Genomic DNA, 25,286 nt, shown 5'->3' on the forward strand with positions numbered 1-25,286 from the left:
AATCAAGGTCACTTTCATCTCTGCTGCTTTGATGCATTGGAGGACTTTAGTGAAGGAAAAAAAAATTGGTCCAGATTTGTGCTTTCATGAGGGGAGAGTATGGAAAATATTCACTGGTGCAGAGAAGCAACAGTTTGCACCTTACAGTCTTACATAGTTTCCTGCGAAGTACTGAGAGTTGACATGGCCTGTTCATACTCAAACAGTCCATGGCAGGACTTGAGTCCACGTCTTTCTGACTATGGGGCCAGGCCCCTCACCTCAATGCTACATGCCTTCTTGGAGAAAACAAAAAGAACTAAACGCAAATAGTCACAGTGTCCCAGTGGTACAGTAGGGAGATTGGGGAATGTGGATCCAGAAGACCTGGGGTTAAGTTCTATCTTGATGACTTTCACTGCACCAAACTGTCCAATAATTATGATACCAGAATGGCCAATGGGGGGAAATGATGCTGAATCTGGAGGGAGAGGACACCAATGTAGTTACCTGTTTTGAATACTGCCTATCATTCATTGCTTGGGTGATCTTGGGCAACTCATCTAATTGCAGTGGACCCCAGTGTCCTGCTCTGTATAAAAGAAGAGATTAAGTTAGACAATGCCTAAGCTTCCTTCCAACTCTGAAACTCTGATTAGGTGAATAAATGATTTAGAGAGGGCTTTGCTTGTCCTAATGAGTAGAAGGAAAGGAGGAAGGCAGAAAAAGAAGATAGGTAACAGGCATTTATGAAACACCTACTATGTGCCAGGTGTTGGTCTAGGCACTTTACAAATGTTTCACTCAGTCCTCACAACAACCCTGGGAGGTAGGTGCTATTATTGTCCTCATTTTACAGTTGAGGAAACTGAGGCAAACAGATATGAAGTAACTTGTCCAGGGTTATACAATTAGTAAGTTTCTGAGGTTGAGTTTGAACTCATTTTTCCTCATTTCAGGTCCAGCACTCTGCACCCCTTAGATGTCTCTAAAAAAAATGTGAAATATTCAAAAATATGCTCATCAATGTGAATGTTTCCTCCAATGGTGTAGAACACTCCCTCATACATCTGTACATCCTGTGTTATTCTTGTCCATGCTTCCTATAAGCTCATCATGAGGGTCCCAGCCAAATACTGAAGATGTCCCACCTCTGAAACTTACTCTGTGTGACCTTGGGCAGGTCATTTAAACTCCTCAGCCCCAGGCCTTATGTGTAAAATGAGTTGAGTGGACGAGATTACCTTTGAGGTCCATTCTGGACTTTCTCTTGATGTGGTTTATTTCAAGGCAGCAAGGTGATGCAGCAGATAGAGTTCTGTGGGTCTGGAGTCAGGAAGACATGAGTTCAAATCCAGTCTTAGACACTTATTAGCTGTGTGTCCCTGGATATATCACTGACTCTCTGCTTGCCTCAGTTCCCTAATCTGTAAAATGGGGATAATAACAGCACCTGCCTACCAGAATTATTGTAAGGATCAAATGAGAAAATATTTGTAAAGAGCTTATTTCAGCATTTGGCGTATAGTAAGTGCTATATAAACATTAGTTACAACTATCCCTAAATACTGAAAGATTTAGAAGCAATATGGAGAATTCCTGTAGTCAAGAATAACGGAACTATGAACTCCAAGGTTAAGTAAAGCTTGAATTTGAACCCTGGTCTTCAAGCTTCATATCTATTGCTCTCAGTCTTCCCTCATTATCCTAGAGAAGCTTCCTTGCATCATCATCATTTTGCAAAAAGCTTTCTGTTCTTGTGTGAGCTTTGCTGGGTACTTTTTTTGTGGGGGGGGGGAGTGGAGGGTGAGAGTGGAGTGGAAGTTTGTAGTACAGCTCATCGGCTGTATCTGGCATCTGCCTCTCTCCCTTAGATTTTTAAACAAAAATTTCATTAATAATCTTAGTTTTTATATCACCTAAATTTTCTCCCTTATTCTTTCCTCTCTCCTTCCCAGAAAGACATGCCTTATAAGAAAATATGTTTTAAGGAAAAGGAGGAAAAGAAAGAAATCAGCATAACTAAAATAAAAGTCTTGAGAATACATGAAATATTCCAAACTATAGACTTCTCCATTCCCTGTCCCATACCTCCTCAGAGGAGAGGAGGTTATCTTCTCATATCTTTTATTTATTAATTTTGCAATAGTCTTTAAAAAAATAAAATTTATTTTATTTTCAGATTTGAATTCTCTCTCACACACCCCTTACCTTCATTAAGAAAGCAAGAAAAACAAAACTTGTTACAAATGTGTGCGGTCAAGCAAGACAAATTCCTGACATGGCCACGTCCAGAAACAAAAACATAATACCCAGTTTGTTTTCTGAGTCCATCGGTTCTTTGTCTATCTAGAGACGGATGGTATGTTTCATCATGAGTGCTCTAGAATTGGGGTTGGTCCTTGTGTTGAGCAGTGCCTGAGTCTTTCAGATCTGCTTGTCTCTATGATAGCATTATCATTATATAAACTTTTCTCTTGGTTCTTCTCACTTGTAGCCACAAAAACCCTGACACATCCAGGATGGCCTGGCATAAGGCTCTTAGATCTCCATTTCTAAAAGCAAAGGAACTTTTGAGGGGTCAACAATCTTCTTTAATTAGCAGTACCAACAGAGACAATACAAGCAGAGAAATAAGACCAATAGATAGGACTTCTAACTGTTTGACATACATCACATACATATATATATACACACACATATATATGTATATATATATATATATGTATGTATGTATGTATGTATGTACATATGCTTTTCAGAGCTGGAGGACATCAGAACCCTCATTACCCAGTGCCTCATTACAAACTGATCAAAGGTGAGGGACTCCATACGAAACAAGCATCCCCTCATCAAGCTACTCTTAAGGGGCTCCACCTGATGGGTGGAGAAGAGTTTTAATTTCCATTAACATAAATCTCATTAGCATTACCTCTGCATCAGTTCGTGCGAATCTTTCCAGATTGCTCTGAAACCATCCCCTTCATCATTTTTTACAGCACCTGCCTAAGGGCTGTCTTTTGGACCCTCCTGGCTTCAGAGTGATTATCAATAGTAACTGTTGCTGTTACCCTCCCAGCCTGAAGTCTTCATTTGTCTTTGCCTCATTAAAGGGCTATTTAATATATATTAATTATATATTAATATTAATTACAAATATATGTATGTGTGTATATGTATATGTGTATGTTATATATATGTTTATATATGTGTGTGTGTGTGTGTGTGTATATATATACATACATATAAAGGGCTACTTCTTAAACAGGCCTGTTCAATGAATGGGTGTTACCTCTGATCACGGGGATTCAGATGGCTCTGGAGGAGAAGTGAGGCTGGTGATCTTGCACAGCCCTCCCTCACCTAAAACAAAGTGCAAGTCATGTCATCATTGCTCAGATGGCATGGTCTTCTTCAGCCACAAGGGATGAACACAACAACAGCCCAATAGCATTCCATTGCATTCATACACCCTAACTTGTTCAGACATCCCCCAATTGATGGTCACTCTCTCAATTTCTAATTTATTGCCACCACAAACACAAAAGAGCTTCTAGAAATATTCTTGTACACATGAGTCCTTTGCATCTTTCTTTTATCCCTTTGAGGTCTGACATAGCAGGGATATCAATAGGTCAAGAGGTAAAATGTCCATTTCCTTTCATCTGTGCGTTGATCATTGTTCTTTTTCATGTGCATGATTGTGTATTGTTTTCTGGGTTCTGCTTGTTTGTTTTGATTTTTTCTTATATGTCTTTACTTTCCTATATTCATGATATTCATTGGTTCTTACAGAAGTCTTAGATTCATATGTCACAATTGATCTAGCCATTCCCCAATCAATAGGCATCACCTTTATTTGTATTGTTGTCTCCTACAAATCTGTTGCTATAAATATTTTTGTGTTCACGGGGGAGCTTTTCTTTTTTGATTAATGACTTCCTTGGAGATATATACCTAGCAATGGAGTCTGTATCAAAAGCTTTGAGCATTTAATCTACCTCATTTGCATAATTCCAAATTGCTTTCCACAATGGGTGAACCAATTCATAATCTACCAAAAAATATATTAGTGTACCTGCTTTTCTACAGTCCTTCTGAGAGTAAATATTCCTGTTTTTTATTATCTTTACCAATTGGCTGTATATGGAACAAAACTGGAGAGTTGTTTTGATTTGCACATCTTATTATTAGTAATTTGTAAAAGAGGTGTCCAACAAGCCACGAGCCAGACTCATGACCTTCAACACTCTTGAGTAGAGTCCAAGCAAGATTATAATGCAATTGGGAAATATTTAACAAAATTAATAAAAGTATAGTGGAACCTAGATAATGTTAACGTGTGGTTTTCTAAGTCAAAATGCAGCTTCAAGGATCCTTCGTGGCCCCCATTTCTATTTGAGATAGATGTGGAGCATTCTCTCATATGGAGAGTAATAGTTTGCACTTCTTTTGAGAATTTCTTTGTTTTGGGGGACACTTAGCTCTTGGAGAATAACTTATTAATTTGCTCTTTGTACATGCATATCAAACAAATCTGATACATTTGATCTAAAGATTGTATGTATATATGTATGCACGTGTACTTCTGTATGTATATGTATAAAGCTCATATATGTATATGTAACACATGTATGGATCATTCCTTGTCTTATACTTTCATATACCTGTTTTAAATAAATAAGAAGAAATTATTTATATTAAATAAATAAGAGTGAACTATTTGATAATATACTATTAATGCTATATTGGTTTTACTACTGTCTCTGCAAAATGTTTTGTTTCCTTTTCCCTCAGGTTTCAGCAGACATGGCCGGACTTTGGGCCCTTGCCCCCTGGAGGTGAGGCCAGCTGCTCAGTGAGCCCACAGGCCCCACAGCAGTGTGTGGCCTGGCTTCCGGGAGCCCAGAGGGCAAGGGGCAGGCCTGCCCCACGGAGCTCAGGCTAAAGCAGCTGGCATCCTCCAGGACAGGGGCGCTGTCAGGGCCAGAATGAATGGCAGGGGCAGAGGGGAGAAAGGAGGAGGAGGGAAAGGAGGAGAGGCAAGAAGGGAGGAGGGAGGTGGCCATCCAATCAGGGAGCAGGCCCAGATGCCAATGTGGAAGTGCTGTGCCCGGGCTGACTGAGGGGGCTGGGCAGCGGCTGCAGCTCCGGCTGAGGGAGAGCTCCAAGTCAGGCACACTGGGACGTAAGTGTGTGACAGCCATGGGGGAGGGGGCGCGATCGGCCGGGGGGAGAGGATGGGGCCTCCTTGGAGCCTCTCCTGTGAGTGTGCAGGGCCCCCCGGACCGCGGGCACGCGCACACACACACGTGCACACACACAAATGCAATCACACACAGGAACATGTGCACCCCCAGGCTCACCCCGGCCTGAAGGCCCCTGGGTGCTGGCCTGAGTCCTGCAGGGACTGGAAGGCCACCCCACCCCCACCCCTTTGCTGGATTGCCCCTCCTTTCCTCGTTTTCTCTTCCTCCCCTCCTTCCTCCCCCCCTTCTCCTTTCCATGCTCACCCGCTTCCTTTGGGTCGGATTCTCCTTCAGTCCCCCTTTCTTGTCTCCCTCTTCTCTCTGGGCCTGTTCTGCCCTTCCTTCCTCCTTCTACCTTTTTACATTCACTGATGAAAGGGGTAGAGCATTAGACTTCAAGTCAGAAAAACCTAGGTGCAGTTCCTACTTCAGACACTGAAGGAGAACTAGCCTGGTGATCTCTCTGTGCCTCAGTTTCCTGTAAAATAAGGAGGATGAGGAAGCTGAGGCCCAAGGTCTAGTCACTTGCTCAAGATCTCTCTCTCCTTAATAGTATTTTATTTTTTTTCCCCAATTACATGTAAACATAGTTTTCAACATTCATTTCTGTGAAATTTTGAGTACCAAATTTTTCTCCCTCCCTTCCTTTCCTCCCTGCTCTCCAAGACATCAAACAGTCTGCTATAGGTCATGCATGTAGAATTGTGTGTTCAACATAAGGGTCTCTGTCTCATACACATGCATGAAATGGCAGTCAGGCCTTGAATCCAGGGACCAACTCCAAATTCCTTGTTTTCCCCATAATATTCTTTCTGCTTCAGTTTCCTCCTATGGAAATGACTGCACTCCAACAAGATTGGATCATCCAGCTCAATCCACATCCTGATTCCTTTTCTCCAGATTCCTCTTTTTTCCTCCTATTTCCTTCCCTCCTTTCTCAATGATTCCTGAATTCTGGATCACTGGACTTTCCATTGCCCTTCACCCTCTTTATTCCCAACTTCCTGTCATATTTCCTCTGTGTAGGCACAGTTCCCCTCCTTTGTGCCCACGGCGAGGAGATTCCGGAAGCTGCTGGCAGAAAGACAGATCCTGTCATTTTTTAGTTCCTTATCCTGAGCTCTGAGCACATTCGATTGTACTTAGTAAGTGCTTAGTAATGTTCACTGAATCAGATTGGATTTTAGTGACTATCCAAGAAGAAATCTGTCTCCTTAGAACTTGGGGTTTACAGAATGAGCCTGTGAATGGTCAGTCCTGGGTTCTGTTCCCAGTTCTTCCACTTAGTAGCTGTGAGACCCCAGGGAAGGTATTTCTGTCCCTGGAGCTCACCATCTTCTTCTATAAATGAAGGTGCTGGACTTAAGAGGACCTCTGAAATCCCTGTCAGCTCTAACTCTAACTCCTGATGCAAAATCTGAACATTTTAGGGTGTCTAGTCCCAATGAAGTCTCAGCTTAAATGTCACTTCCCACATGAAGCCTTTCCTTAGTTAGAGTCCTCTTTGTCTCCCTTTTGAAACTTTATATTTATTTGGTACACATTTTGTGTTTTTTACACATAAATTCAGAGATGTAAACCTGAGAGGTCATCTAGTTCAACTCCCTCATTTTTCAGAGGGGGAAACTGAGGCTGAGGGAGCTGAAGTAATGTGTCCAAGGTCCCCTGGGGACCTTGGGTCCCTCAGTTAATCAAATAGGCATGAGCTGAAATCAAGTCCCCCTTATCTACAGCCAGGGACCTTTCTATTTTACCACACTGCCTGCTTAACTATGTACCCAGGAGAATGGAAGATCCTTGAGGGCAGAAACTGTTTTTTCTTTCTCTTGATCTCCCTAGCACCTAGCGCAATTTCTTAAAAAATGCTTTTTGAATGAATGTATGGCTTTGAGAGGCACCCAGAGCAGTAATAATAATGCTCCTGTCTACAGCTTTTTAAGTATTCAAAGTTTGTTTCTTTACAAAGATCTTATGTGGTAGGTAGAGGGAATATTAATATTGTCCTGTTTCCAGATGAAGGCATTAAAGTTTGGAGAACTTAAATGATGTGTCTACTCGTTAGGAAGACCTGAGTTCAAGAAATTCAGAGAGTTCCTAGATGTGCCACTGTAGGCAAGTCACTTAGGTACTGTTTGCCTCAGTGTCTTCATCTGTAAAATGGGGATAATATTATCCCCTATCTTCCATTGTCGTTAAGAGGATCAAATAAGACAGTAGTTGTAAGGCACTTAGAGGTGCCTGGCACGTAGTAAGCACTATATATCTATTATTATTATAATTTACATTTTCATTATTATCATCCTTTATAAGTTTCTGAGATGGAATTCCAGCCTGGGTTTCCTGACTCTGAGTCAGCACTTTCTCCACTCTTCTTTTACTCTAGTAGAGTTCCCTTCCCATTCTCCTTACAGATGCTGCAATATTAAAAGTATTTTCCCTGAATTTGCAACTACTAAAAAATAGGGTCTTTTATACCCCACGTGGAATCCATCACTTATTTTTACATATACAAATAAAGGAATAAATGTGGATGAACTTTTAAACCTAAGAATTGGAGTACAGTCATTGCAAATATATTGTTGCAGTAGAAATAAAGGATGAGTCAAGAATAAATGATGAAGCTACTGGGGAAAGGATACTTTGGATGGTCTGGGCTGCAAGATTAGGTAATGGAAGTTGGTCTCTGGGATGACTATATTTGTGGTTTTGAGATGGTAGGAGAAGTGAGCCATTTATCACTAACATTAGGGATGGTAAGAGCTGTAGTTGGGAAGAGATAACATTATAGGTATAGAGAACAACCAGTGTAAAGTATCAGAGATGGAAGGTGAAGTGCAGTAGTAGGGAGCCATTTAGGTTTATTGAGCAGGGAAGTGGCATGATCAGACTTACACTTCAGGAAAATCACTTTTCTAGTTGGGTGGAAGATGAAACGGAGTTGGGAGAGACAAGGTAGGGAGGCCAATCAGCAGGCTATTCAAATAGCCCAGGGGGAGCTGATGAGGTCCTGCACCCCAGTGGTGGCTGAGTGATTGGAGAGAAGATACATTCAAAACTTGTTGTAGAGAAAGAAATGACAAGATTTGGCAATTGATTGGCTTTGTGGGGTGAACAAAAGTGAGGACTTGAAGATGACAAAAAAGTTGTGCGCTTAGGTGACTGGAGGATAATGGTATCCTTGACAGATGTAGAGAAGCTCAGAAGAGGAGAGGGTTTAGGGGGAAAGTAATGAGCTCTGTTTTGGACATTTTGAATTTGATTTGTCGTAGTCTGAGGGAGGGGAGCTTTGTGGGTAGATGGGTAGGGGAGATATCCAGCATTATTTTATTGTGCCATTAAACACACACACATATAATCACATATATATGCATGTGTTATACATCACTTATAATATAGTTTCTTATTATAGAACAAGATTCTATTGTGTTGTTTTTATTGCAGTTTGTTGTGTTATTCCTCAATTGATGGCATATACCTTGTTTCCATTTTTTTTTGTTACCACAAAAATTCTGCTCTGATTTTTATTTCTTCTTTCCTCCTTTCCTTCCTTCCTTCCTTCCTTCCTTCCTTCCTTCCTTCCTTCCTTCCTTCCTTCCTTCCTTCCTTCCTTCCTTCCTTCCTTCCTTCCTTCCTTCCTTCTTTCCTTCCTTCCTTCCTTTCTGTCTTTTTACTTCTGTTTTTGCTCTATATAAGACTTATCATTGTCTCTTAGATTTTCTTATGGCCTGTGACCAGTAGCAGAATAGTTGGATCAAAGGGTTCAAGAAAGATTTACAGTAGACACATGCATGGGTAATTGTTAAATCCATACCTAGTAATTAAAGGAAGTTAGGAATGTTGGGAAGGGACTTCTCTAACCTTGTGAAGTTAACCTTATGGAAAATGATCGTGTCTTCTTAGATATTGGTTGCTGGTGCCACTGTTGATGAAAAAATGATAAATCAGATGAGCTTAAATTGGAGGCCTTCTCATGTCCTAAATATAGAGATGCCCTCTCTTGCTAAAGCAATATCCTAGTTCTAAAATTTTACCTCCCTCAAAGTTCCCCTACGTGAAGAAATCAAATATGGTGAAACAGACGTGTCATTCTCCCAAGATAAGTAGTAGAAAGAAAAAAAAATTCTGGAAAACCTAAGAAAGTATAGAGAAAGTCTGATATAATAGCATTCCACACTCATAGTCCAGTTTTATAAAGAAACAAAAGGTACCTTTTTATTTTTACCTCTTTGGGATCAAGCTTGGTCATTATAATTTCAAGCTATTTAATTTCAATTGTTGATGTAAATGGAAAGAACATTGTCATAGCCATTATGTATGTAGTTTTCCTGGTCCTCGTGGCTTATCTCTGCATCTAATTCATATAATCTTCACCTGCTTCTCTGTGTTCATCATATTCTTTGTCTCATGTTGCCATACCGATTCCATTATGTTCATGTGGTATAATTTCTTTAAGCATCTCTGAGTTGATGGGCACTGATTTGGTTGATAATTCTTTACTTTTATTAGAAAAAGTGCTACTATAAATACATATATATGGGGAGTTGCTTTTTATTATTGAACCTTTAAGGAATATCTTCCTAACAGTGGGATATCTGGGCCAAAGGGTATGGCCATTTTTAGTCACTGTCTTCACATATTCTGAATTGCTTCCCATAATTGTTGGGCCAAATTGTAAATCCACCAAAGATATATGAGTGTTACAGTTTTTTCACAGTCCCTGCAGCACTTAACTCTCCTCATCTCTGCCAATTTACTAAATTTTGCAGAAAAACTTTTAACTTATACTTTTCTTATTATAAGTGATTCTGAAGATTCTTGCATATGATTGTTAGTAGTTAGTAATTCCTTTGAGAATTATTTGTATCTCTTTGATAGCTGGTTAGAAAATGAAAAATAATGGAGAGAGAACTGAGGCAGGGAGGTTGACTAGAAAGCTACTCGCTGGGCATGACCTTGATGAAATCTATTTATCATCAATTTATCATTGATTTTCGATGTCCTATAATTCAGTGAACGTGTGATTCCATGGTATTGGGTACTGTCTTGACTTGAAACATCTCATACCTCTTTCTATTAATTGCTATGTGATACAATGGAAATTGAACTTGGAAGAATATCATTGGAATGAAAATTCCATGTGGTTTTCTTTTTTGTTTTTTTGGCTACTTGTGTGACCTTGGGTAAGTCATTTAGCTTCCAATATCTTCACTTTCTCATCTATAAAATGAGTAGGAGTTGGGCTAGATATATCTTAAGCTTTCTTCTAGCTCTAAATCTATCCTTCTGTCTCTTAACTTCTCTGGTCCTCAGTTGCCTCATCTGTAAAATTAAAAAGTTGGACTAGACAGACTCTGAGATTTCTTCTAGCTTGACATCTAGGATCCTAAGGTGAAAAGCCTCTCTTTGCTTAGCTAGGAGGGTCCTCTGATGTTTGACACAGGATTCGTCATTAACAGGGGACTCATAGCTTTTTCTTCTAGTTGATGGTGCCTGTCAGAGTTGGTGTTACCCTGGCATAGTCCTCAAAAATCCAGAATCAACTGTCTGTCAGTATGAGACACAGGATTAGGACATTAAGGAAGGTTAGGGTTGCCCTTTGCAAATTCTAAATGGCTCCATATTAATGCTGTAATCTATGCCCTTGCTTCCCTTTGATGAGTTCTATCTGTGTTTATGTTCAGCTCCAAAGAAGTGTGACAGGGCCTTGTTTCAGGAAGGACAATCTCCTGCAATATGTTTTATCCTTGAGGCCTCATTCTTTAGTCCTGTCAACTTTATCCCTGAAATAACAATTCAAGACTGAACAAGTAGGGTTGACACTGGAATGGACCAGAGAACCAGACTGGCCCCTGGGTGGGAATTGATTCAGAAGGAGGAGTTTCGTAATCTTCCGCGAAAAATTGATCTTGTTGTCCTATCTAGAACTGGCCTGAGCTTGCCAGAGGTAATTATGGCTAGTGGGTTTGTTTGTGTGTTTTTTTCCATTGGAGTGGCTTTCTGGTAAGAGCTAAGAGCTATGGATTTCATCCAGAATTCTAATTGTATGCAATGTTGTTCTTTTAGGGCAAATGTTGTTAAACTTTGTTTATGTCCAGGCTCCTTTTGGCAGTTTAATGAAGATTATGGACCCTGTCTCAGAATGCTATTTTTTAAAAATTTTAATTACACATATTTTTCAATCATCAAAAATTCACCATCTATCCTTGCCCCTCCCCCTTCTCATTGTAAACAAAAGAAAAAAAATCCTAGTTGCAAACATGTATAGTTAAGCAAAGCAAATTTCTCCATTGGCCACATACAAAAATAAAATATTCCTCGTTCTACCCACATTCTCGTCTTCACTTCTCTGTCAGCAGATAAGTAGAATATTTTGTCATTAGTCTTTTGGATCTGTGGTTAATCATTACGCTCATCAGAGCTTCCAATTTTTATTTATCACAGCATATCATTGTATAATTGTTGTCCTGGTTCTACTTACTTTACTCCACATTAGTTCATACAAATCTTCCCAGGTTTCTCTGAAAGCATTCTCATCAACATTTCTTATAGCAAAATGGGATTTTATCACATTTATATATTATAACTTGTTCAGCCATTCTCCAATTTGTGGATACTCTCTCAGATTCCCAAAAAGAGCTGCAGATATTTTTGTGCATTCCCAGAGTTTGTTTTGCTCAGGAATAATTCCTCCCTTAATCTATTTTCTTCTAATTCCTCATTTTTTCCCTTCTATTTTCCTCTTTTTAAAAAATTAATTTTATTTATTTTCAGTGTTCTACAGTCACTACCATATAACTTAGATGTTTCCCCCTCCCTGCCCCCTTCCTCCCCAAGATGGCATACAATTTTACATGGATTCTACACATACATTCGTATTAAAAACATTTTCACTATAGTCATGCTGTGTAGGAGAATTAAAATGATTGGGAGAAATCATATAACAAACCAAAATGTAATACACAAAAAATAAATGATCTCCTACATTCTACAATGGAATTCCAGTGTTCTTTCTCTGGATACAGAAGGCATTTTGCCTTAAAAGACCATTGGGAATTTTTTTAAGCCCTTGCATTGCAATGAAGTTCAAAGTCTACCAGAAAAACTCTCACACACTGTGATTGTTGCTGTGCACAAAGGTCTCCTGGTTCTGCTCCTTTCACTCAGCATTAGATCATACAAGCCTTTCCAGGTCTCTCTGAAGTATTCCTGTTCATCATTTCTTATAGCACAATAGTATTCCATTACATTCATATGCCATAATTTATTCAATAATTCCCCAATTGATGGGCATCCCCTTGATTTCCAATTTTTGGCCACTGCAAAGAGTGTTGCTACAGACATTTTTGTACATGTGGGACCCTTTCCCATTTTTAGGATCTCTTGCGGATACAGACCTAGAAGCGATATTGCTGGGTCAAAGGGTATGCATATTTTTGTAGCCCTTTGGGCGTAGTTCACAATTGCTGTCCAGAATGATTGGATCAGCTCACAGCTCAACCAATAATGAATTAGGGTTCCAACTCTCCCACATCCTCTTCAACATTTATCATCTTCCTGTTGTGTCATGTGTGATGGGGTAGCTCAGAGTTGTTTTGATTTGCATCTCTCTAATCAATAGTGATTTAGAGCATTCTTTCATATGACTATAGATATCTTTAATTTCTTCCTCTGAAAACTGCCTGTTCATATCCTTTGACCATTTATCAATTGGGGAATGACTTACATTTTTGTACATTTGACTCAGTTCTCTATATATTCTAGAAATGGGACCTTTACCACAGATACTAGCTGCAAAAATTCTTTCCCAGTTTTCTGTATCCCTATGAATCTTGGTTGCATTGAGTTTGGTTGTGCAAAAATTTTCAGTTTAATGTAATCAAAATGATCAGTCCTGCACTTCATAATGCTCTCTATCTCTTTAGTCAAAAATTCTTCCCTTCTCCTTAAATTTGATAAATACACTACTCTTTGCCCTACCAATTTTTCCTTAATATCAATCTTTATACCTAGATTGTATACCCATTTGGACATTATTCTTGTGTATAGCATCAGGCATTGGTTTATGCCTAGTTTCTGCCACACTGTTATCCAGTTTTTCTAGAAGTTTTTGTTGAACAATGAGTTCTTATCTCAGAAACCAGGGTTCTTGGGTTTATCAAACAGTAGATTGCTTTACTCATTGTCTACTGTGTCTTGAGTACCTAGAATATTCCACTTGTCTACCCTTCTGTTTCTTGGCCAGTACTAAGTGGTTTTGATAATTGCTGCTTTATAATACAATTTGAGATCTGGTAGCACTTGGCCACTTTCCCTAGCATATCTTTTCATTAATCCCCTTGATATTCTGGACCTTTTGCTCTTCCAGATGAATTTTGATATTATTTTTTCCATCTCCAGAAAATAATTATCTGATGGTTTAATTGATATGGCACTAAATAAGTAAATTAATCTAGGTGAAATTGTCATTTTTATTATATTAGCTTATCTCCATGGCATATAATGCTTCCTGAAAGTTTTAGGTAGATACTACTTATCATTTTATGGAAAGTTCCCTTTATTCCTATGTTCTGCATTTTTTTATTAGGAATTGGTGTTGTATTTTGTCAAAAGCTTTTTCTGCATCTATTGAGATAATCATGTCTTTTCTGTTAGTTTTGTTGTTGATATGATCGATAATGCTAGTAGTTTTCCTAATATTGAACCAGCCCTGCATTGCTGGTATGAATCCTACGTGATCATAATGTATTATTCTTGTCATAAATTATTATATTCTTTTTGTTAAAATATTATTTAAAATTTTTGTATCTATATTCATTAGAGAAATTGGTCTATAATTTTCTTTCTCTGTTTTGTCCCTTTCTAGTTTAGGTATCAAAACCCTATTTGTATCATAAAAAGAATTTGGGAGGACTCCTTCTTCCCCAATTTCCCCAAATAATCTATATAGTATTGGAATTAAACGTTCTTTAAATGCTTGATAGAATTCACTTGTAAATCCATCCAGTCCTGGAGATTTTTTCCTAGGGAGTTCATTGATGGCTTGTTCAATTTCTTTTTCTGAGATGAGGTTGTTTATGTATTCAAATTCTTCTTCTGTTAATCTGGGCAATTTATATTTTTAAAAATACTCATCCATCTCATTTAGATTGTTGAATTTATGGGCATAAAGTTGGGCAAAGTAATTTCTAATTATTGTTTTAATTTCTTCCTCATTGGAGGTGAGTTCATGCCCTTAATTGTTTATATTGGTAATTTGGTTTTCTTCTTTCTTTTTTTAAATTAAATTGACCAAAGGTTTATCAATTTTATTAGTTTTTCATAAAACCAACTATTAGCTTTATTTATTAGTTCAATAGTTTTCTTAATTTTAATTTTATTAATCTCTCCTTTGGTCTTCAGTATTTTTAATTTGGTATTTACTTGGGGATTTTCAATTTATTCTTTTTCTAGCTTTTTCAGCTGCATGCCCAAGTCATTGATCTCCTCTTTTTCTATTTTATTTATGTAGGCATTCAAAGATACAAAACTTCTCCTAAGAACTGCTTTTGCAGTATCCCATAAGATTTGGTAGGTTGTCTTATTATTGTCATTCTCTTGAATGAAGTTGTTGATTGTTTCTATGATTTGTTGTTTAACCCACTCCTTCCTCAGGATTAGATTATTTAGTTTTCAATTGATTTTTGGTTTATCTTTCTGTGGTCTTTTATTACATATAATTTTTATTGCATTATGATATGAGAAGGATACATTGACTATCTGCCTTTCTGCACTGGACTGTGAGATTTTTATGTCCTAGTACATGATCAATTTTTGTATATGTGCCATGTACTTCTGAGAAAAAGGTATATTCTTTTCTGTCTCCATTCAATTTTCTCCAAAGATCTATCATGTCTACCTTATCCAGAGTTTTATTTACCTCCTTAACTTCTTTCCTGTTTATTTTGAGGTTAGATTTGTCAGGTTCAGAGAGGGGGCAGTTGAGGTCCCCAACTAGTACAGTTTTGTTGTCTATTTCTTCCTGCAACTCTCCCAACCTCTCCTCTAAGAATTTCAATGCTATACCACTTGAAACATACATGTCTAGTAATGATATTGCTTCATTGTCTATGGTGCCATTTAGCAGGATATAGTTTCCTTCCTTATCTCTTTAGATTAGATCTATTTCTGCTTTTGCTTTGTCTGAGATAAGGATTGCTACCCCTGCTCTTCTTACATCAGCTGAAGGACAGTATATTCTGCTCCAACCTTTTACCTTTAGCCTGTGTGTATCACCCCATTTCAAATGTGTTTCTTGTATATAACATATTGTTGGATTATGGCTTTTAATTCATTCTGCTATCCATCTCCGTTTTGTGGTCGAGTTCATTCCATTCACATTCACAGTTATGGTTACAATCTGTGTCTTTCCCTCCATTCTCTTTCCCACTGTTTGTGCTTTTAGTTCTCCTATCTCCCTTCCCCTCTGCAATAGAGTTTTTACTTTTGTCCACCACCTCCTGCAGTCTTCCTTTCCTTTTTTCAGGCCCTCTCCCTTTTACTCCCCTTTACCCTTACTCCTTCTTCCCTCGCTTTTAGCTTCTCCTGCCCTTTCTTCCCCCTTCCCCTCCTACTGCTTATAGAGCTAGTTAGATTTGTATACTTAATTAAGTTTATTGTTCCCTCCTTGAACCAAATCTGATAAGAGTACTTCTCAAACAATGCTTTTCTCCCTCCCCTCTTTCCCTCTACTATAATGTAATTTTGTACTTCTTCCTATGATGTAATTCTGCTTCTTCCTTTTCACATCTCCTGTTATAATCCCTTTGTCTGCTTAAATCATATTTTTACCATCACATCAATTACTTTATACCCATTACCTCTATCTATGTATATCCCCTTTATACTTCATAATAGATGTACAACCTTCAAGATTAACAAGTATCATCTTCCCTTATATGGAGGTAAAAGGTTTGCCCAAATTGAGTAACAAGTTTTTCTTTTCTCCTGTTTACCTTTTTATGCCTCTCCTGAGACTTGCATTTGAAGACTGAATTTTCTGTTGAGTTCTGCCTTTGTGTCAGGAAGGTCTGGAAATAGATTATTTCATTGAATGTCCATCTCCTTGCCTGAAACATTATGCTGAACTTTGCTGGGTAATTGATCCTTGATTGCAGTCCTATCTCCTTTGCCTTACAGAATATCGTATTCCAATTCCTTAGATCTTTTAATGTAGAAACTTCAAGGTCCTGTGTGATCCCGACTGTAGCTCCTCGATATTTGTATGGTTTCTTTCTGGCCACCTGTAGCATTTTCTCCTTCACTTGATAAGTTCTTGAATTTGGCAACAATATTTCTTGGTGTTTTTAGTTTGGAATCCCTTTCAGGAGGTGAATAGTGGATTCTTTTGATGACTATTTTGCCCTCTGGATTTAGTACTTCTGGGCAGTTTTCCTTGATGATTTCTTGGAAGATATTGTCCATACTTCTTTTTCATCATGGTTTTCTGGTAGTCCAATAATTCTTAAATTTTCTCTCCTGGATCTGTTTTCCAGGTCAGTTGTTTTTCCAATTAGATATTTTACATTTTCTTCTATCTTTTCATTCTTTAGATTCTGTTTGACTGATTCGTGATGTCTCATAAAGCCATTAGTTTCTACTTGCCCAAGTCTAATTTTTATGAAATTATTTTCTTCGGTTAACTTTTGCATCTCTTTTTCTATCTGTCCAATTATTCCTTTTAAGGAATTATTTTCTCCAGTTAGTTTTTGTACTTCCTTTTCCATTTGTCCAATAGGTTAGGTTAGTTTTTGTGTTTCCTTTTCCATTTGTTCAATTTTCCTTTTTAAAGAGCTGTTTTCTTCAGTGAATTCTTTTTTCATACTTTTGAAATCATTGGCCAGTTTTTCTATTTCCTTCTTCAGTTGTTCCAGTAGAGCTGTTTGTGAATGCAAGCAGTTCATAGTCCCTTCTGAAGTTTCATATGGGAGTACAATCTCAATACTGACCCCTTTTGTATTTGTGTTTAGTCCTTGTCCCCATAGAAAGATCCTATGGTCTTTCTTTTCCTGCTTGCTTTGCTTCTTTTTGCACATGATGGTGAGGCTTTGTGTGTTGTGGCCTCTGGTTCTTTCAGTTAGAAGCCAGAGAACCTGGTGTTGAGCTGACTAGTGTGAAAAAGCTAAGGACAGGTGTCTTTTATCTTTTTGTTTTGTGTTTCCCCCAATTAGCCCTGGGACTGGCTTGTTAAGTGTGGGGGAGGGGTGGTCTGGTCCGAGGAGATCTCCTCAACTGAACTAGAGCAAAGGCAAGCTTAGTGCTTTGTGATTCCAGCTGCTCTATGTTCCTCCCATTTCCCCTGGAGTACTTAGGCATACCTGCGTCCTAGTGTGAGTTTTCACACAAACACCCCTGCCCCCCAGGGCTCCTGTCCTTCTGGTTTGCCTATACCACAGTAAGAGGAATCTCCCTTAGCTATTTTTCTAGCCTCAGGTGCTACAAGACTGTTTGCTCCTTCTGCTGATCCCACCGATCCAGGATTTTTCTGGGGGAACATTTTATGGTTCTTTTTGAGGTCAGCAAGGGGAGGGGGAGAGCATTTACTGATCACTCCTTCATTTTTGCTCCTGGAAGTTCAAGTACATGACTTACAGATGTTTAATTTGCTGGCTGAAAGTCTCAGGAGGGGCTGAGGCTGATACCTGGTGCTCTGTGGCTGTCACTCACTTGGCTCCACTGGCCTCCTGCCCTGGGTTGCCACTCAGCTATTCTGCTGTGCAGCCACTGCCTCAGGCTGCTCTGGGGGTTCCCTGCTTGGCCATGCTCTGGCAGGGTGCCCTGTGCTGTGGGCTCTCCTCCACAGAACAGAGTTTTCCTGTCGACTTTCCAGTCTGTCCTGGTCTGTGAATCTGCCACAGTCTGTCTCTTATTGGATTGTGTACCTCCAAAATTTGGTCAGATTCTCTTTTTAGAGCTATCTGAAGGAGTTTGTCTAAGAGCTTAGGTGAGTAGTTGTTCTCATTCCACCATCTTCACTCTGCCCTCTCCTGTACATTTCTTCTATTTTCCTCTTGTATTTCTATACCCAACTGTGTATATTTTTCATTCCATTGACCAGTTCAGAGAGATTCAAGTATTAGCTATTATCCTTACTCTCTCCTCCTTTTTTATATTGATGAGAGATATTTTCCCCTAGATTTCCTTTTCCACAACTCCGTATAGGTGGTATACATTTAGAAATATTTAAACTTCAAAATTTCTCTGTAGAATTAGTCTTTTAACTCGGAATGTCTAGAAGCCTGTTATTTCACTGAAAATTTGTTTCTTTCCTCCCTGGGATTATATTCTTAAATTATTCTTAGCTGTCATACAGTTTCTTTGACTTCTTTAATATCACCTTCCAAACTTTCTGCTTCATTATAGTAGTGGCTGCTAAATCTTGTGTGATCTCAACTGTCATTCCTCAGTCTTTGAATTATTTCTTACTGGAGACTTGTAGATTTTTTTCTTTAATTTGGAAACTTTGGATTTTTAATGTAACATTCTTGGGTCTCTTTATTTGAGGATTTTTTTAGGAGATGACATGTAAAGGAGCTGATGAATACTATTTCTATTTTTCCTTCTGGTTCCAAAATTTCCAGGCAGTTTTCTTTTAAGATTTCTTAAATGTGATATTAAGGTTCTTTTTTTTTGAGTAATGGTTTTCAGATAGTTCAATGATTCTTATTTTCTTATCTTTAGTCAGTTTTCCAGTTGAGTTGTTTTTGCTATGAAATACCTTGAATTTTTTTTCTTTCTTCAATTTTTTTTTGATTTTCTTCTAAAGTTTATTTTTTTCCTATTGTTTCATGAAGACAATGGCTTCCATTTGGTCCATTCTAATTTTTAGGGAGTTTACTGCTGGACAAGGTTTGGTACTTCTTGTGCCAAACTTTTTTCTCATCTTTCCTTTCTTTTCCATTTCTCTCTTTTAGAGATTTCTTTTTATTTATAAAAACAACAACAACTACCACCACCAAACATTTTAAACTCTTGTTTCACCTCTTCTTGGAATTCTACTTCAATTTGTGTCACAGATATGCTTTGCTTTGAGACTTTGTTTGTATATGTTTTAGAGTCAGTCTCTTCTACTCTATTTTTGTCTTGAGTGTCCCAGTTACAGGAATAGCTTTTAGAGTGCAGTACCCCCCTCTTTGTTTTCTTATCCATTCAGCCTCTTTCCTGATTTCAAGTTTGATATAAGGGCACATTTCTGAACCCTTTTGGAAGGAATGTCTTATCTAGTTTTATTATTGCTTCCATGGAATGTTGAGTGTTGTGTTATCTAGGATCTCTGATACAGCTCAGGCTGAGGACTTGCAAGCTTTCAGTGATCCCAAAGCAATCTGATTCATGTTCTTGAGCTAAATCTGGGCAATACTAGACTGCTGTTGGACTCAGCCACTATAAGCTAGCTGGAAGGATCTCTTGGTCCAGAGTGACAGAACCATAGCCTCCCCTTTATCCTGGGATTCCTGCCACAAACATTTTTCTTCCATCTTCAGACTAGGTTAGAAGCCAGAACTGAGACCCCTCTCTGCTTCTGGAATGTGAACCACAACAAATTACTACTTACTTCTCAACGTCCTCCTTTTTCTATGTCCTCTGACCTCACTACCCTGCATCTAACTTTATGTACAAAGACCCTCCTCCATTCATCCTGTATCAGTGACTTGGAATTGGTTAGTAAGTAATGAAATTTCTGGTTGGCAAGTGATTCTTTCAAAGTGCCTAGTCTGGGTCTAGTACTTCCTTTTACTGTAGTAGATAGTCTCTTCTTGTGTTGGAGTATTTTGTATGATGTGCTCCTGGTTAGGCCACATTCCCAGTCTCTGCAGACCTTTCCTTCTATCTCTCTATGCCAACTTGATCTGGGAAAAAAAAAATGATTTTTTTTCTTGGATTTTCCCTTCAGGATTTGGTTTAGTGATTTTTCCAAATATGTTTGGAGGAGTTTGTGGGAGAGCTGGCCTATGGCATTTCTTGCTACTCCACCATCTTGGCTCAAAGGAGAGGACTTTGACATGGAGTCTATCTTTTGCAACTTTTTGTATCCCTAGCACTTAGCATACTATTTGGCACACCGTAGGTGCTTAATAAATCTTTATGGATTGATGGAAGAGACTAACCTTCAACACTTGTTCTCTGATGACTTCATAGGCCACTCAAGATATCATGGGTTTTGTAATCTCAGTGCCCAGCACAGGATCTTGATAAATATAGATCGCAATGAGTTCTGTTAAAGACATGGATTATAGCTATGTGCCCATTGTCCAGTCTTTGGGCTTTGATCTTGGCATATGTTAAATAGGTAATGAAGAAATAATTGTTTTAACAATAGCAAACATTTCTATTAGATTTAAGATTTATGAAATACTGTATACATTATCTCATTTGTGTCGCACAACTCTGTGAGGTAGGTGCTATTATTATCCTCATTTTACAAATGAAGAAACTGAGTCTGAGAGAAGCTAAGTGATTTTTTCAAAGTTACCCTGCGAAATCCAGTCTCAGGACTTCCTGATTCCCAGGCTAGTGTTCTAGACAATGGACCAGATTCCTCCTATTTCAGAGGAGGTAACTGAGGCTGAGAAGTGAGATGATAGCCTCAAGCAGCTTAACATTGTTCATAGAGCATATACACATGTACATACATGTACACACATATGTTCACTTATGTGTATGCACGTATATATGTGTATATATGTACACACATAGATACATATATCCATACACATGCATATGTGCATACATGCGTATATATGTAGTGTGTATGTGTGTGTGACCTCAGAGGCGATTTAGTTCAATCCCATTCTTTAACAGAAGAGAAACTGAGGCCCAGGGAGACTAATATTAATTATTAATTAATTATTAATATTATTGATAATTAATTAATGTTAGTCACCCAAGATCCCACCAGAGTGGGAATTTGAACTCAGGTCTTATGCATCCAGAGCCAGTGACATAATGGCATGACTTGAATGTGTTGATATCTCTTGATTCTCAAGCCCCTGCTCTTTCCACTATCTACCCTTGCCATCTTTTAGCTGTCCTTGTCACTGTCAGCTAGGGGACACCATGATGCATGGAGCACTGAGTGGAGTCAAAAAAATTTGCATTCTAATCCAATTTCAGTAGCTATGTTACCACTTAACTGTCATCTGCCTCAGTTTCCTCATCTGTAAACTATGGGTAATAACAGCACCTACTTCCTGGGATGGTTGTGAAAATAAAATCAGTTATTTGTAAAAGCATTCCCCAAACATTAACATGCTCTATAAATGCTGGCTGTTATTGTTGTGAAGAGAAAAGGAGAAAAAAGTGAGTTTGATTCTGAGCTTTTTCCCTCTTTTAAAACAAGTCATGAGAGGCACTGGGGCATGATGGGTAAAGAGCTGAATTTGGAGTTGGGAAGACCTGGGTTCAAGTCCTGCCTTGACACATGTTGGCTGTGTGACTCTGGAGAAGTCATGTAACCTCTTAGTGCCCCAGGCAACTCTCTATGACTCAAAGTCACAGGGCAGGTGCAAACCTTCATGGGTGGGAGGAGTTTCCTTGGTGGGAGTTTACCAAATTCTGGATGTCACCATCCCCTACGATGATGAAATCCCAGGATACCCTGACCCAAACAGCAACAACAAAGGTAAACTGAGTGACGTAGGTCTTCCAGGTGCCTGTCTAGTTCTTTACCTTCAGTGGAGAAGGACATCCTGCTTTAAAAAGTGAAGAGATTCCCACAGTTTTCTTTGAAACATTTGGGTCAAAGAAATGTAATTGTCTTTTAAGGATGAGTCCAGTTCAGAAATCAAAACCAGACCCACTTTCAAGCATTTAATCTCGGCTTCCTGGTAGGAGCAATAACTCAAAGACAGAAAATTAAAGTCTAATCTTGACCATTACCAGCAGACTCCCTGTGGGCCAATGCTTCCCTTTCTGTGGAAGTCAGAGGTTATGATGTGATGCCTTGATATGGTGCAAAGGCCAATGGCCTGGAAGTTGAGTGACCCAAGTTCTAGCCTCAGCTGTTCCAGTTGGAGTGAGAGGTAGCCTTTGGCAGCTCATTTATTCTCTCTGGGACTCTGCTGTACAATACAAACAAGAACGAGTTCTGAGATCCACTCAATTCTAAAAGTCGGTTGCCTATTTGTGGCCTAATGTGTGGTGCACTTTAATGGGTATGAATTTTACGTTTGTTCTTTACAAGCTGCATGACAGTGGCCAAGTCACTTTTCCTTTCATGGTCCTCAGTTTCCTCGTATGTAAAATCAGGGGACGCTTTCTAATGACCTTCCAGCTTTAGATATGTTAACATTTGTACCTTCTGGTAACCTTTAACTTAGCAAGTCAAACCTCTGGAGAGATTCTAAAGGTTCTATGGTCATGAACTATTTCCTCCTTTTTTCACCCTGGCCATGATGATGTACCTTTTGATTTTGTGCATTTTGTGAACCTAGGATTTCTTTGATAGAAGGAACTTTTACTCTGCAAATGGAGATCTGAATGTGATATGGAGGAGAAAACAATTACCCAGAGTCACTGAGAATCTGGTGCTTTTCTTAAGGTCACACAGCCAGAGTTTTCCCTTTGCTTGTTTGTTTTTGTGAGGCAGTTTGGGTTAAGTGACATGCCCAAGGTCACACAGCTAGTAAGTGTCAAGTGTCTGAGGCTGGATTTGAATTCAGCTTCTCCTGATTCCAGGGCTAGTGACTATGCCACCTAGTTGCCCCATAGCCATGTTTTAAAGGAGTGACGTGATCCCAGGAATCTTGGCTCCAAGGCCAACTTTCCGCTCAGCAACCTTGCTTCTCCTTTGGTTGGCACTCAATATTCCAGGAGTATCTAATATAAAGACTGAGAAAAACCTGTGTAATCAATAGAATATTTTAAATGGTTGTAGGAATGAGGTAGGAATGAGGGAGGCTTAAGTATCGGAAGAGAAGAGTAGCTTGTTCTCTAACTTCAGGTCACTCTGTTTGTATTTCAGTGAGATCTGTGATCTCATCCATATTGAAAGTCTATCCAGTGCAAATGGATTGCAACCCACACATGCCCTCTATTCCTTGGCAGCTAATATCCATGCCCCGTAGATTCTCCACAGTGAGTCTGCCCTGTATATTAGGTATTTTTTCTTTCGATCTCTCCGAATGATAGGAATGCCAGTCATCTCAGATGGTCACACATAGCTCTTCCATCTCTGTTTCTGACCCTTGGATGACATGTTTTTGCCTTATTTTGCTACACCATGAAATAATGATAAATACACCAAATGTTACAACATAAGGTCTATCTCACCTTACAATGGATGAGAAAAGGATGCTTTTACCCTGGTCTTATTTTATTTATGATTGATGACAAAATGTTTTATCAATTTCCTTAGAATCCCTCTCAAATTCTAGTGCCTTCCTTCTCACTCTACCTTGAATTAGACACATTTGTATTGATTTTTATTTTTTTCTGCATACATACAAACACAAACACATGCATAAAATATACATTAGAATGTAAGTATATTGAAAATAAGCATTGTTTCATTGTCTAGATATTTCCAGTGCTTAACACAGGGTCTGCCACATAGCAGACATTTAAGAAATATTTGTTAATGGATTGATTTATTATTATTATTATCATCATCATTGCTCTATCCTTGTCCCCATGCCTTTCATAGTCTACCACTCCATCCCCAAACTGTGTAATACCTGGTGATTATGTTAATCAAGTTGGGAGATGAAAGTCCTTTAATTATGCCTGGAATGCTCTCCCTCCTTCCACCTCTTAGAACCCATGGTTCCCTTTGAAGCTTGACTCAAACATTGCCTCATAGGCATGGCCTTTTTTAAGGGCCCTAAGGGATCTTAAGAGCCCTTTCAGCTTTGAATATATGATCCTATGACCTTCCCTCTCTTCTCCCTCCCAGATTCTGGCTCCAAATTACCTTGTATTTATTTCGTATATATTAATGGATGTACATGTTATCTTCCCCAATAGAATGCAAACTCTGGGATGACACTCTACTATGCCATGTTTTCTCTCCACTTAAGAAGTTCATAATCTATTGCAGTAGATGAAGCCAAAATCACCTCAACTGTTTCTTTAAACCAAAAGAGTAACTGAGTCCTGAATGATATGGTCATGATGAGGAGGGGCATGAGAGTTCAGAGGAGACCTAGGTCATAAGATTCACACCCAAGGGGAAGAATCAAGTTGTTTCCAACTCTTTGTGACTCCACTTGGGGCTTTCTTAGCAAAAGTACCGGGGTAGTTTATCATTTCCATTTGTGATTTCCTTCTCTGGCTCCTTGCTAAAGGAGACTAAGAGAGGAGGCAACACTTTACAAAAAGTTATTTGGAACCTCAGAGTCGGAAGACAACTCCATGGCTATGTAGTCTAATTTGTACCTTAATATGAGTTTCTTTATATCTTGCCTGACCATGGAGTCCTCCAGCCAGCCATAGCTGAAAGGCCGCTATTGGGGCAGCAATCATTGCCTCCTCAAACAGCCCTTTCCACTTTGGTCTGGCTCTAATTGGTAGTATTTCCCTAAAGCAATCCTAAAGCTAGCTTTTTGCAAATTGTTCAGGAACAAATTGTTCTTAGCTTTCCCCACTATGACCAACTGGAACAAGTTTAGTTCATTGCATAGAAGACAGCCATTCAAATACTTAAGAGACCAATTGCATCTTTCCCCTAAGTCTTCTCTTCTTCAGTCTTTGCAACATCCCTCAAGTTTCTTCCAGTCAATCCTTGGTTCTCACAGGCTCCAATCCCTTCACTGTCCAGGTCCATTTCCACTGAGCATGCTAATTTACCAATATCTCTCCCAAAACTTAGACCTGAGCTGGTCTTGAAGGATGGGTAGGAGAAGTGGGGAAAGAGGGCCTTGAGTATGGATGTTGGAAGGGTCAATGCCAGGAATAGGGGAATGAAGAGATGTGGGGGGAGGAGGACAGAATATGTCCAGGTGAGGAAGTCACATATCATAGACTTAGAGCAGTGTTTCTTAATCTTTTTGGTGTCCTAGGCCCCTTTGGCAGTCTGGCAAGATC

At 38.9% G+C, this 25,286-nt stretch overlaps 1 protein-coding gene across 10 annotated transcripts in view; it reads left to right on the top strand.

Annotated features, from left to right (window-relative positions):
* The first annotated feature begins 5,051 nt into the window (after positions 1-5,051).
* Positions 5,052-25,286, top strand: part of FGGY (FGGY carbohydrate kinase domain containing) — a 537,121-nt gene continuing 516,886 nt past the window's right edge. For 5 of the 10 annotated variants that reach the window (XM_072649650.1, XM_072649654.1, XM_072649644.1 and 2 more), the window contains exon 1: positions 5,055-5,167. The gene's annotated coding sequence lies outside the window, so the exon portion shown is untranslated. Of the gene's footprint in view, positions 5,168-25,286 lie in introns of all 10 variants that reach the window. The other 5 variants (XM_072649657.1, XM_072649652.1, XM_072649649.1 and 2 more) reach the window with 4 other exon arrangements.

The sequence above is a fragment of the Notamacropus eugenii genome, chromosome 2 (assembly GCF_028372415.1).
Source record: "Notamacropus eugenii isolate mMacEug1 chromosome 2, mMacEug1.pri_v2, whole genome shotgun sequence".
Taxonomy (NCBI): domain Eukaryota; kingdom Metazoa; phylum Chordata; class Mammalia; order Diprotodontia; family Macropodidae; genus Notamacropus; species Notamacropus eugenii.